The sequence below is a fragment of the Mesocricetus auratus genome, unplaced genomic scaffold (genome assembly GCF_017639785.1).
Source record: "Mesocricetus auratus isolate SY011 unplaced genomic scaffold, BCM_Maur_2.0 Super-Scaffold_100004, whole genome shotgun sequence".
Taxonomy (NCBI): domain Eukaryota; kingdom Metazoa; phylum Chordata; class Mammalia; order Rodentia; family Cricetidae; genus Mesocricetus; species Mesocricetus auratus.
The window spans coordinates 42,112,775-42,125,202 of NW_024429189.1; the positions used below are offsets into that span (position 1 = coordinate 42,112,775).

At 47.4% G+C, this 12,428-nt stretch overlaps 1 protein-coding gene across 1 annotated transcript in view; it reads right to left on the reverse strand.

Moving 5' to 3' along the window:
* The window catches only part of Wipf1 (WAS/WASL interacting protein family member 1), a 103,860-nt gene that overhangs the window by 83,088 nt on the left and 8,344 nt on the right, over positions 1–12,428 (reverse strand). The window lies entirely within an intron of this gene.

Sequence of the window (12,428 nt, forward strand, 5' to 3'; positions counted from 1 at the left end):
CGTCCCTGCTACCCCCCAACCCAAATCCTGTGACTTTCTCCGGTGCCTCCTGCCACCCTGGCCACTGTGGCTCAGACCTGACCACTCCTGACCTGCATCTGTAAGGGAGGGCAGGAGAGGAGCAGGAAGGCCATCATTGTGAGAGGCGTGAGCTGAGCAGAGGTCAGGAAGCACCGAAGGCGCTCATGACATATTAGTCTGACGAGTGTCCTCGAGACATCCGCTTCCATGGGTCAAAGATGGTGCCCTTGGTACCCTTCGAACAACCTTGCCACTGCCAGGGTCTGTCTCACTTCCGGTGTTTGCGATCGCAGTGGATGAGACCAGCACTGACTATTCAAGTCAAAAGCATGAGGGTCAGCCTTGCCTCTTCACTCCCCTCCACAGACAGTCATAACCAAAGGTGTTGAGTCCGTCTCCACTCGTCTTTGGAACACACCCCCTGAACTTTATGCCATGGCCACACCCCCCTTGGCCAGGCCTTCTGCAACAGTCTCTGGGTGTCTCAGGGCCCATGGCCCTCTATTCTCAGTCTGTCACAGTCAGGTAACCTCTGCAAAAGGCGTATCTGCCGTTTCCCTTTGTGACTGAGATCATCCCCAGTGGTTTGGTTTGGTTGTTGGTTTGGTTTTGGTTTGGTTTTTAATAACTTGTGTTCTTTCACAATTTTATACACTGTATAAATGCACTCTGATTACTCTCTCTTACCCCTGCCATTTCCTCTTCTTTCCTACAAATCTCTTCTCCCGTATTCATGATTTTTTGTGTGTGTGTGTCCCACTGAGTCTGACACAAACTATCTGTGTGACTATGGGTTTGAAATAATCCACTGGAGCCTGATGGATATCCAGTAGGTACGCAGTTGGGTACTATGCCCGCCTCTCTCCAAGACTCTGTTAGTTGTCAATAGCCCCCAGTAAGTAGTAGGGATCTACTCCTTCCATAGCTGACTTTGGGCCAGCATAGGCCCAGTTCCAGTAACCACAGCTGCTGTGAGTTCATGATTGACAGGCTGTCATGCTTATGATTTTGGTTTTTTGATACAGGGTCTTACTATGTAGCCGAGCCTAATTTGAATATATAATACTCTTGCCTCCTATTCTAGCCTTCTCTACCTTGTGTGTCAACCTCATGATGGCCAAGTTGCACTCACCAAGGACCATAAGCTCATGAGGGCAGAACTATGCTTCACTTGTTCACCACTGGATACCCAGTGACCCACAAATGCCAGCTGAACAAACGCAGAAAACAAATGGCGCTGTAGACAGGTTAGAAGGTACAGGTGGTGGGTGGGATGCTGGGCTCAACTCTGTGCGTTAGTGGGTGTGGGTGCTGTCTGGGCGGCTGTGGCTGTCTCAAGTCCCGGAGTGAAAGAACAGATGAGGCGTCTCCTTCCTGAGACACTGGGGAAACGCATCGCATGACCATCTTACCCTAGGTAACCCTCCACATCAGGGCAGAAAGGGTGCGTGTGCATGTGTGGGGGAACCTTCGGTTCTGTTTGCGGGATGGCATTTCAGCCGGAAGCCTCAGGATGACAGGAAGCTGAAGCACGGCTCTCTCTACTCAGCATCTCAGAGACTGTAACAGCTCTACAGATGTGGGCCTGGCATGTTCTTCTCATCTAGGTTCTATAGATAGAGGAAATCCATGCATATCGAACCTTGGCTAATTCTGAGTGTCTTGAGGTAAGGGACAGACTGAAATATTCTGATGCCCTGTGTGATTTCCAAACTCAGCAAGCACACCTTAAAACATGTTCCCTCTGAAGGCAATAGTAGGGCACTTGGGCCGGAAGGTTCTGCACCACAGACCCAGAAACAAAACAAATAAAGAATGTGTTCCCTGCTAAGCTTTGGCAGCCACCAGCCTACTGTCTTGATTTTGTGAGACTTTTTCCAGAAAGGATTTGGAAGAAATACTTGTTTTTATGAGAACATTAATTCAATACCTTTAATGAGTGTGTGTGTGTGTGTGTGTGTGTGTGTGTGTGTGTGTATAAACATGCATATATCCTAAACTGCTCAGATTTCCTCTCTAGGAAAAAAGTTCTCTGCTTAACAAAGTTAACCTCAACCTTTCCATCGGTGAGGGGTGGGCAGTAGAGGAGTCAGGGGCACACCGAAGGGGAATAAGAGCCATTTCTGGGTAAGTGTTTCTCCCCCAGTAATCTCTGGAATCAGGGTTAAAGCAGAGAAGAGGGAGGAAGGAGTAAGCAAAGTCTTCAGCACCATTTATGGGGACCCAGGCAACAGACAAGGCCTGGTGAGTGGAGCAGTATCCTAGACAAAGCCCTCTCTCGGCCTGTGTTTAGAAGCCAAGTGCACAGGTTTGTGGGCAATCACTGACAGGCCCGGGGAGTTTGGAGGACTTGCACTAGTAAAGGGTTTGTTTGACAGAGGAAAATAAAATAATAAAACTACTTCCCCTCCCAAACGTGTCCTGATGCTTCCAACTTTTTCACAGAACAGCACAGATGTCCCTCAACGGCCCTCATTTTTAACAGATCCGAGAGAAAGATTATAATAAATGGTGGGAACAAAACTCAGGAATTCATGGTCCCCTTAGTCCCCCAGTCTCGGCCCTCTAGGGACTAGCTGTACGCTACATAATCCTTTTGTTTATTAAGGTTTTACTGTGAAATACGCCAAGCCCTGCCATGCCAGATTCCATACAGCAAAGTCGCCATGGTAGAAAACACAGGAAAGCGCATGCCGGGTTTCCTCTTTTCCACTCACCACCACCAAGCTCCTCTGCTCTGGGTGAGCTCAGCAGCCTGGAGTGCAGTGCGGCTCTGCTAATCTAGAAATTGCTTCCATATGCAGGCACAGGAAAGAATGTCCTCACTGGCTGCTGGAAAGGAAACTCTGGGCAGCCACTCCTTCCTGCCAGAAGACGATTCTCAGGCCAGGGAGAGCCGCAGGCGTTTGAGCTGAAATCACACACATCTCCAGCCTCCCCAGTTTATGGATGAGGAAACTGAGGCAGGGCCACACAGACAGTGGTAGAGTTGGAGAAGGAATCTGGAAATGGCTCCTTCCTGAATTCCCTCTCTGTCTCTCTGTCTTTCTGTCGCCCTCTGTCTCTGTCTCTCTGTCTCTGTCTCTGTCTGACTCTGTCTGTCTGTCTGTCCCTCCCCCCCCCTCTCGTACCGTTAATGCAGTGTAGCAACAGAGTGGCTAGCTGAAGTACCAGGCCTCAGGCAACAGGCAGCACTGGAATGGGTAAACTGAGCAGAACTCACTTATGGAGGGGTTACGTGAGGGGAGGAGAGGATACTAAGCACGCCTCTCCACTCTGTGCGCAACTGTACCAGGGTCTCCACCGTCCTTGACTCCTCAGTCTCAACGCCCCATTAGAGCTAGGGTGGTCCTCAGGAGAGTCAGCACCCTCTTTCCACAGAAACCCTCCATATATAAACCAGGCTGACTGAGGCCTGAGTCAGATCATCGGAATGCTAACCTTGGAGGTGAAACTCAGCCCAGGTTTAAAAGATGCACACGCACGCATGCGCGCGCACGCACGCACGCACGCACGCGCGCGCACACACACACACACACACACACACGCACGAAAGACCATGTTATCTAATTCACACTAATTTCCCAATGGTTAGAACATCAAAGTTGGATCTGGCCAAGAATTAGAGCACGCTGCCCTAAGCCCAGCTACAATTCACTCCTGACAGCCCTTGCTGTTTTGAAGGCTGCCATGCAGAGGACCTGACATTCCAGATGAGTCTGGGCAATTCTGTTACATAACCCAAACTTTCTCTGCTGCATTGATCAAGTGTGTCGAAGTGCCCTTCAAATAATACTTCGTTAGCAATACTGCTATCTCTAATTAGAAGCATGACTACCTTAGTTGAAAGTGCTAAGTAACATACTTTCTTTTTCCTTTTCTGTGTGTGGGATGTGTGTGGGGCTGGGGGTTGAACCCAGGGCCTCACGTGTGCAGGGCAGGTACTTCATCACTGACACACATCCCCAGCACAACAGAGTTATTTAGTTATTTAATAAACACTTCATACTTATATAAGAAACACAGCACTAGAGATATAGCACAGTGTGCATCCTATAACATGGTTCTCCCTAGGGTACTCTGAATAAAGCATCATTTACGTTTCTATTTCACTCTAAAATTATACTATTTTCAGATGTAATGCTATGGAAATCATCACACACCCATGAGACCATAGGCAACTGTGAACTATGAGCAGGTGTCATGTCTTTTTTATTTCGGGTAAACAAAGCTCAGACAAGCAAATGCTTCCTGTCCAAAGAGAATGAAGGCTCAGCACTATCGCTCCATCAGCCATCACTCCCGCTCCCTCCCTAGGTGCTCCATCACCGCCTCCTAACCAGCCGTTAGGACTGCAAGAGAGAGGCAACCCTCGTCCAGTACCACACAGCCTGTGTCACTGGATCCTGCAGAAATGTGCGGAAACTTCCGTGAGACTGGTCTACACCTACCTGACAAATGCTTGTTCAAACTGGCATTTTTCACACAGCAAGTTGCTGCCCGTTCCCTGGTGGACTCCAACCAGCTTTTTCTTATCTTTCCTATTATCGCGTCAGAGGCCAACTCTCCTTCCACCTTTACGTTGTTTCAAGGCTTGCACTCAAGTCACCAGGCTTGGCACCAAGTGCCTTTAACCAAAAGTCATCTTGCTGGCTCCAGCCCTTCTCATTTTTAAAAACAGGCTAGAAGTTAAAGACACCTACCTGCTTCCAAGCCTGATGACTTCAGTCGAGTCTTCATAATAAGAACAGGTCACAGTAGAAAATAAATTTTGGTAAACATGGGAATTGTTTCATAAAACTTTTTTTGTTTTGTTTTTGTTTTTTCGAGGCAGGGTTTCTCTGTAGCTTTGGAGGCTGTCCTGGAACTAGCTCTTGTAGACCAGGCTGGTCTCGAACTCACAGAGATCCACCTGCCTCTGCCTCCCGAGTGCTGGGATTAAAGGCGTGCACCACAACTGCCCAGCATTTATTTATTTATTTATTTATTTATTTATTTATTTATCTATCTATCTATCTATTTATTTATTTATTTATTTCCCTCCTTCTTTCTACTATCCACCCATCCACCCACCCATCCATCCATCTATCCATCATCTACCAAACTTCAATGGAAAACGTATCTTTTACTCTGAATCACAGTCAAAAACAGGTTCAAAGCACTGGTTCAGATACTGTTTCTTTACATGCTGGACTGTGCTTACAGGGGATCCTTTTCACAGATGCTGCCCCACTGTCCCCTTCATGTCTAATTGATTTTAATGTGGTCAAGGGCCCCTACTCTGAGCATGCTCCATGTGCTCCCTTTTCTTGTTTAAACTCACAGATTCCTTTTTTGTTTACTATGCAGCCCTTGCTGTCCTGGAACTCATAGAAAACAGCCTCCTGCCTCTGCCGCCTGAGTGCTGGGATAAAAGTCCCGCGCCACCACTCACGGCTCCACTTACAGATCCTTACATTAGTAATACCTCTATAAAATATTTTGACTCTGGGAAGAACTGAAGTAACACCCCCACATCTGTTTCCCCACTCCCTAGAATCTACACAGTGCAAACTCCCTTGCTCATAGGGAGTTTATTCCTAAAACTTTAGGACTGTGGGCCCCCATTTACCGCATGGGGGAAAAAGGAAGTCCCTGGGCCATCTTACGCAATAAGGTCAGCTACAGCACACTCTGCTCTCTGGTTCCTCTAAGGGAGCAAGCCATTACTGGTTTTGAGGGAGTTCACTGATTTATGCAGGGACTAGGGCAGGAAAAGATGGAGGTCACTTAGTCACAAGGCCCCTGCAGGCTTCTTCCTAGCTGTTTGGAAGAACGGCTGAAGCCACTGTCTACAGCAACCAGTTCTAATGCAGTAACTTGCACATACCCAGAGGCCTAGCTTCACAGGAGGCCAGCTGACATGACACAATAACACACTCAACAGCAGGGCCCAAAGTCTCATTCTAATCAAAGACAAGGCAGATACAAAACACTGGACATCGGAAACTTCAAATCAGAATCCTAGCTCCATCTCTAATTCCTTAATTTTAGAATGGTCTGAGTCATACCCGAAAAACAGAGACCAGGGGAGACTGTTCAGTGTACATGGTGCTTGTTATACAGGCATGAGGACCCAGGTCACATCCCAGAACCCACATACAAGGCCAGGCATGAAGCAGTGCTTGTAATCCCAGGGCTGGAGAGGCAGAGACAGGAGGCACACTAAGGCTCATAGTCTGGCCGGCCTAGCCTAACTGGCAAGTCCAAGGTCTCTGTATCAAAAAGCAAGGCAGATAGAAAGAAGCCTGTCCTGAGGAACACTTGCCAAAGCTGATCTCTGGCCTCTGCAAACATGCACACATGTGCAACCCTCCACACACATGGAAGGGAGGGAGGGACAGACGGAGGGAGGGACAGAGGGAAGAAGGAAGGGAGGGAGGGAGGGAGGGAGGGTAGGCAGGCAAATCATTCAATTCTACTGCCCTCTGATCTAGAGCAATGAACGACCCACAGATTTGGAGCTAGATCCCACATCAGATAGGGTGATGAGTGGGCATGACTCTGCTTGACCTGCTCTTGGGGTGTTTTGCTTGTTTATTTTTGTCTTTTCCTGGCATTGAAAGGATGCCTAGCACATCTTCCAGCAGAGGAATCACTGGGGGCTGGCAGCATTACAGGCCCACTGGATGGAGAGTGGGAAGGAACCGACACTTCCCATGCAGTCTACAAAGCGCGGTGTCCCACATTTGCTATGGAGAGTTTCTTTCACATCTCCTCTCTGGCCCTCTCAGTTCCCCCACAGGCTCTTCCCTCGGAAAGAACTATGCAGACTCAGGGCTGAGGGGGGCCCCGGGCCAATGACGCCTCTACTGCCCGGGACTGGGTTGAGGAACTGCAGCTCAGAGGTGTACACTAACTTATCTGATAGAACACTAAACCCCTCCACGCTCTGAAGATCCCCAAGCCACTGTTCTACAGGAGCAAGGATGTTTTGTAACCTTCTTGGTGGTCTGGGTCAATAGGAGCCATCTTGATCCTGACTGATTCTGGGTGGGGTGTAACACCTCGTGGGGAGATCTCCAGAGGCTGCCTGAACCTCCTTTAGGAAAGGCGGCTTCAAGCTCCATCTTGGAGCCTGGCAAGAACCCGCCATTTACTGGCCTCTCCAGCCCCGAGGTCAGTAGGGTCCCAGTTCCCTGAGTCCACGCCCTTAGCAGCTGGGTTTGAGATACAGTTATCTTTGCCAGAAGGAAGAAGCCATTTCCTTCTCATCCCTACCCCAACACCGAAATCTGCTATGAATCGAACCAACTTAACACCATCACCTCCTGAACAGCTAAGAGCCAGGGGAGCTAGAGACTGATCCGCTCGGACCATTTAGAAGAGAACCTCGTCATGCGGACTGGTGGTTCAGCGGCCACTCGCTCGCCATCTCTTGCTATTTATCCCGGATGTGATGGGCTTCCAACACCCATCTTTAAGAGCACGATGGCTGTGATCCTGCCCAGTAAAAAACAGACTATCGTTCTCCTGTAATGTAATAAGAAATTCATTTGTGATATACTAAACAAACTCAGGCAGTGGGGAGAAACTGAACTAGAATTTAGCAGGCCTGTGTTCTTGTCTCAACTCTCTAACCAACGGGCTCCTGGTCTGGTCTAGGACACCTGACTCCTCCTATGTTTTCTTCACGTGCCAAATGGCAAAAAAAAAAAAATCTCCGCACAGATGCCCATCACTAACACCCTAGAATATTACAGATTTAGGTAAAATAAAAGGTTCTGCAGTTTTCACTTGAATACTGTAGGAGCAGTCTTGGATCTTCTGATGTCCCAAGAAGATGTTTTTCCTATCAGGGGCTGCTGCAGCCTCAGGGGTGTCCGGGATGTGTGTCTGTGATGGGCGGCAGGTGTTAACACAGCTGATCAGAGCACAGTAATGCTGGATCCAAACCACCAACAAGGAGCTAAGAGATCAGTAGTTGATCTCGAAATTACCTGGCTACTCTTTGCACATTGTTGGTGTCCTAGCCCAGAAGTCTGCAGGAAAACAGGACTGAAAGCCCAGGCCACAGCCTCAGGACACCATGCCAGCGTTCAGCTGGCTGCCTGAAGAAACACAAGACAGGTGTCCTATTATGAGCCTCCCTCAAAGCCACAGCTTAGTCAGGTACCCCTTCTAGGGACTGGCCCCTGCCCCATCAGCAACCTGCTACAAAGGCTTCCCATTCCTACTGAGGAAGACTGGGTTGCTGCTCTTCTTTCCCTGCCCTCCTGCTGAGCCTCTCTGTGAAGTTCAGAAGGCCTGACTTCAATCCTTTAATTGCTAGACTCTGCATCTTCCCCATCCCCAGGAACCTCCTGGTTTTCTTTTCCACCTCAGTGTTACTAGGACCAGGGATGACAAGGAGACAAAGCTACTAGGACTCTACTCCACTCCCTCGGGCGCCTGAGTTCACAGGAAAACCAGACATCGGTGTGTAGAGATGGGGGCTTTCCAGGAACACCCTGCCATCACCAATCCTGAGATTTCAAGAGCAGTGCTGAGCTCTTACTGGCTGAGATAGTCTGTGGTCCAGGACAGTCTGGGCTGAGCCGAAGCAGCAATGTGCTGTCCCTCAGACCATAAGTAAAAACCGCAAGAAAGAGACTCGACCAGCAATGGCCACAGCCACCAGCCAACAGCAGGTCAGAACTCTCAGTGGTGCTGCCCATCTGCTTATTCTTATCCACTCTCAGGAATCCCCACCATCATGGCAAACACCCTCCACAGCACACACGTCACCTGCATGTGGGGTTTGGTCTGGGGCAGTACAAAGCACCCACCAGGAAGCAATGACATCCTAAGTGCCTATGAAGTACACATAGCAGCAATACACGACTTGCCCAAGGAACTCAGGAATGGGTGTTTCCTGGTTAGAGCTCAAGCACTCCTTAACGTGATACCTTGACACATCTGTGCATGAGAGTGCACATACACATGGTGTGGAACATGGTTTCCGGTTGTACACTTGTGTGCAAAACAAAGGTAGGTAATAAAGGATGTGTGTATAAACAGTGAGTATGATTTTGATTTTTACTGTACATAATCCCAAATCTGCCATGCATCTAGGTCAAGTCTCATCTACACTAGTAATATTACTAAAAAGTATTATTATGGGCCAGGCATAGTAGCAAACACCTTTAATCCCAGCATTCGGGAGGCAGAGGCAAGAGAATCTCTGTGAGCTCAAGGCCACGCCTGGTTTACATAGGAAGTTCCAGGCCAGCCAGGGATATCTATTGAGACCTTGTCTCAAAAGTAAGCAATATTATAGCATAGAGTATGGAACAATATAATACAGTTATTAAATATTAGAAGAGTAATATTACATAAAAGTCTCCTTGTAACAGGAAGATCACTGTTCCAGCTAATGACTTTTCTTCAGTAAGTACACACTAAGTATAAATGAATATTTCTAGAAGCCGGCTGAAATCTAACTTGATCTTTACATGTCACTACCCTAGCTCAGTGAGAAAAGTGGTAGCATTGCTTCTTTCACTATTACTTAACAACAACAAAGGCACAGCAAAAACTCCATGCTCATCAGATCTCTGGCCGACGGCTTACAGTATCAACCACGCTGTTAAGAAGGTCCTAATCCATGCCAGGAGTTGGTGGCACACGCCTTTAATCCCAGCACTCAGGAGGCAGAGGCAGGTGGATCTCTGTGAGTTTGAGACCAGCCTGGTCTACAGAGTGAGTTCCAGGACAACTCCAAAACAATACAGAGAAACCCTGTCTCGGAAAAAAAAAAAAAAAAAGAAGAGAGACCTAAACTTTTATCTTTCTACAGATTTTAACCTCTCCTTCTGCATAGTGAAGAATTACTGTCAAGTTCACCTGACTTTTTTTTTTTTTTTTTTTTTTTTGGTTTTAGAGACAGGGAGCAGGCAGCTGTAACCGACTGCAGAGAAAACATGTTTACGAAAAACAATCTGATGCCCATAATCACAAAGAAAAACATGTTTACCAGAGCAATAAGTTCCTGATAAGGGCTCACCCACAGGAACACCCTGACCTTTCCAATGACTAACCGCCTCTTCCTGGCCCCCCACCCCCGCCTCTGGTGTCCCCCGCCTCTGGTGTCAGGGTATATAACCAGCCGGGGTAAGAATAAATCGAAGCCGTCTTTCACCACCGACTGCTCTCTGTGTCATCAATCCCGACACCCTCCGCAGATTATTGAGCCCAGGCTGCGCCCGTGCAGCAGGGTTTCTCTGTGACTTTGGAGCCTATCCTGGACCTAGCTCTTGTAGACCAGGCTGGTCTTGAACTCACAGAGATCCACCTGCCTCTGCCTCCCAAGTGCTGGGATTAAAGGTGTTCGGCATCAACACCCAGATCTTTTTTTTTTAATATTTACTTATTTATTTATTTATTTATTACGTATGTAGAGTTCTGCCTGCAGGCCAGGAGAGGGCACCAGATCTCATTATAGATGGTTGTGAGCCACCATGTGGGTGCTGGGAATTGAACTCAGGACCTCTGGAAGAGCAGCCAGGACTCTTAACCTCTGAGCCATCTCTGCAGCCCCAACACCCAGATCTTTAACCTCTCCTTCTGCATAGTGAAGTCTCACTGTCAAGTTCACCTGACTCTTACATAACAAACAAAGCTGAAAGAGTTTATGCTCCTCCTCTTGGGCCATTCGCTTCAGCACCACCTTTAACAAAGGGTATAAAAGGAACTGAGTCAACGAGTCAGCTGATAATTCAGTCTTAATCTTCGAATAGCATCAGTTTCTAGAGTCTGTACTGTCTCTGAGGGGTGGTGGAGTAAAGGACCAGAAGCAGAGGCACAGTGGGAAAAGACATCACCTGCCTTTAGGTATCAGTGCCAAAGACCCATGCTAGCTGGGCGAGTGTACAGAATGTGGCCCTATTCCTGTTCCTCCAAGTAGTCAGTGTTAATGGGGACTCCAGCATGGGAAGGCGGGAGGCTGGATGGCGATGAGAAATCTGCACCTGGATCTCCACCTCTACAGTTGTTACGAAGGATCCTGCCCCTGCAAGGCCACAAACCTATCTGCCCCCACTAACCAGAGCTCTAAGCTTGGACTGGAGAGTGGCTACCTGGATGGCTCTGAGGTGTAACTAGCCTTGGGAGTCGCTACATTGGATTTTAGCCAGTGAGTTGTATAGGGAGAAACCTTTCTACCCACATTCTCTTGCTATGGAACACACAGCTCAAACACGGAAATGCGCAAAACCTTGTATTTTCTTCACCACGACAGGACTTTGGCCTCGGTGCTCCTAGGAAACAGATGCTGCGTGCCTGGCATTGGTCCCGGTGTCTGTAGGTAGACATGTCAGTCTACCTGTGCTGTAGTGTCGCCCTAGCATGAGGGCCTGAACTTGCTTCAGTGCTGACAGAATGGACACTGACAAGGACAATACAGCCTTACTCCAGGATTCAGTCCTTAGAGAAGAGTGCATTTAAAACAAGATGTCCCTCTCCGAATCACCCTAGCTTTTCAATCAGTGATTCACATTAAAGACACAGTACCACTTTACTATGGTGTCTACCAAGGGCCCACAGAATTTCCTAATTTTTAATCCCAACTTCTGCTGCGGCCCCAACTTTTTCCTCCCCATCTGTGTCAAGTTAGTTACAAAATGCTGTTATTCTGGGCTGCACAATGTTGGCCTGACCTACTCAAACACAAGAAATCTTACTGACGGATTTAGTTATTCCGTTCATTTAAACGACTGCAGTTGTACAGCTGTTTCTGATTAGCCAGTGTACTGCTGGAGTTATATACAAATAATTTTATAATGAACTCTCAGCAAGCACCAGGACAGGGGAAGCAGAATCTAGACTCACCTCCCAAGAAAAAGCAGGAGCAGGGAGGGCAGGGGATTTCAATAGCAATCCAGGTTTAAATCCCTATCTTATGCTTGCTTTTTCCTCGTATGTAATTTCTGCAGAGCTTACAATGAATTTTCTCAAGAAACTTTTGTCTTTTGGAGTTTTGGAATCGAGGGAGATCCAATTAGCTCTGTAGGCTTAAAACTCCTTAAGTATTCCCTACTTTGTATTTGGCAAGTTTCTGGTTTTCCCATTGAAACATATTTCCTGAGACAATGTCTTAAATAATATATGTTTAGAAGGAGAAAATCAGGATTGAAATGTCCCTATTTACTTTATTATAAATAGAAATTAAGTGTTTTAGTTTAGCACAAGACCAATTAAGTCCTATGAGCTTAGGCACAAGTTTTTCTTTTCTGGTTCTAAAAGACATTTAAGAAATTAAGAAAAAGGCGAGACATGAATAATTCAAATGAGTGCTTTTTTTTTTTTTAAAGGCAGAGATACTGACAAGGGTTCTCTAGAGGAATCACGTGAAACAAATCGGGGAAAAGGAGATTAGAAAGTTTGTTTTC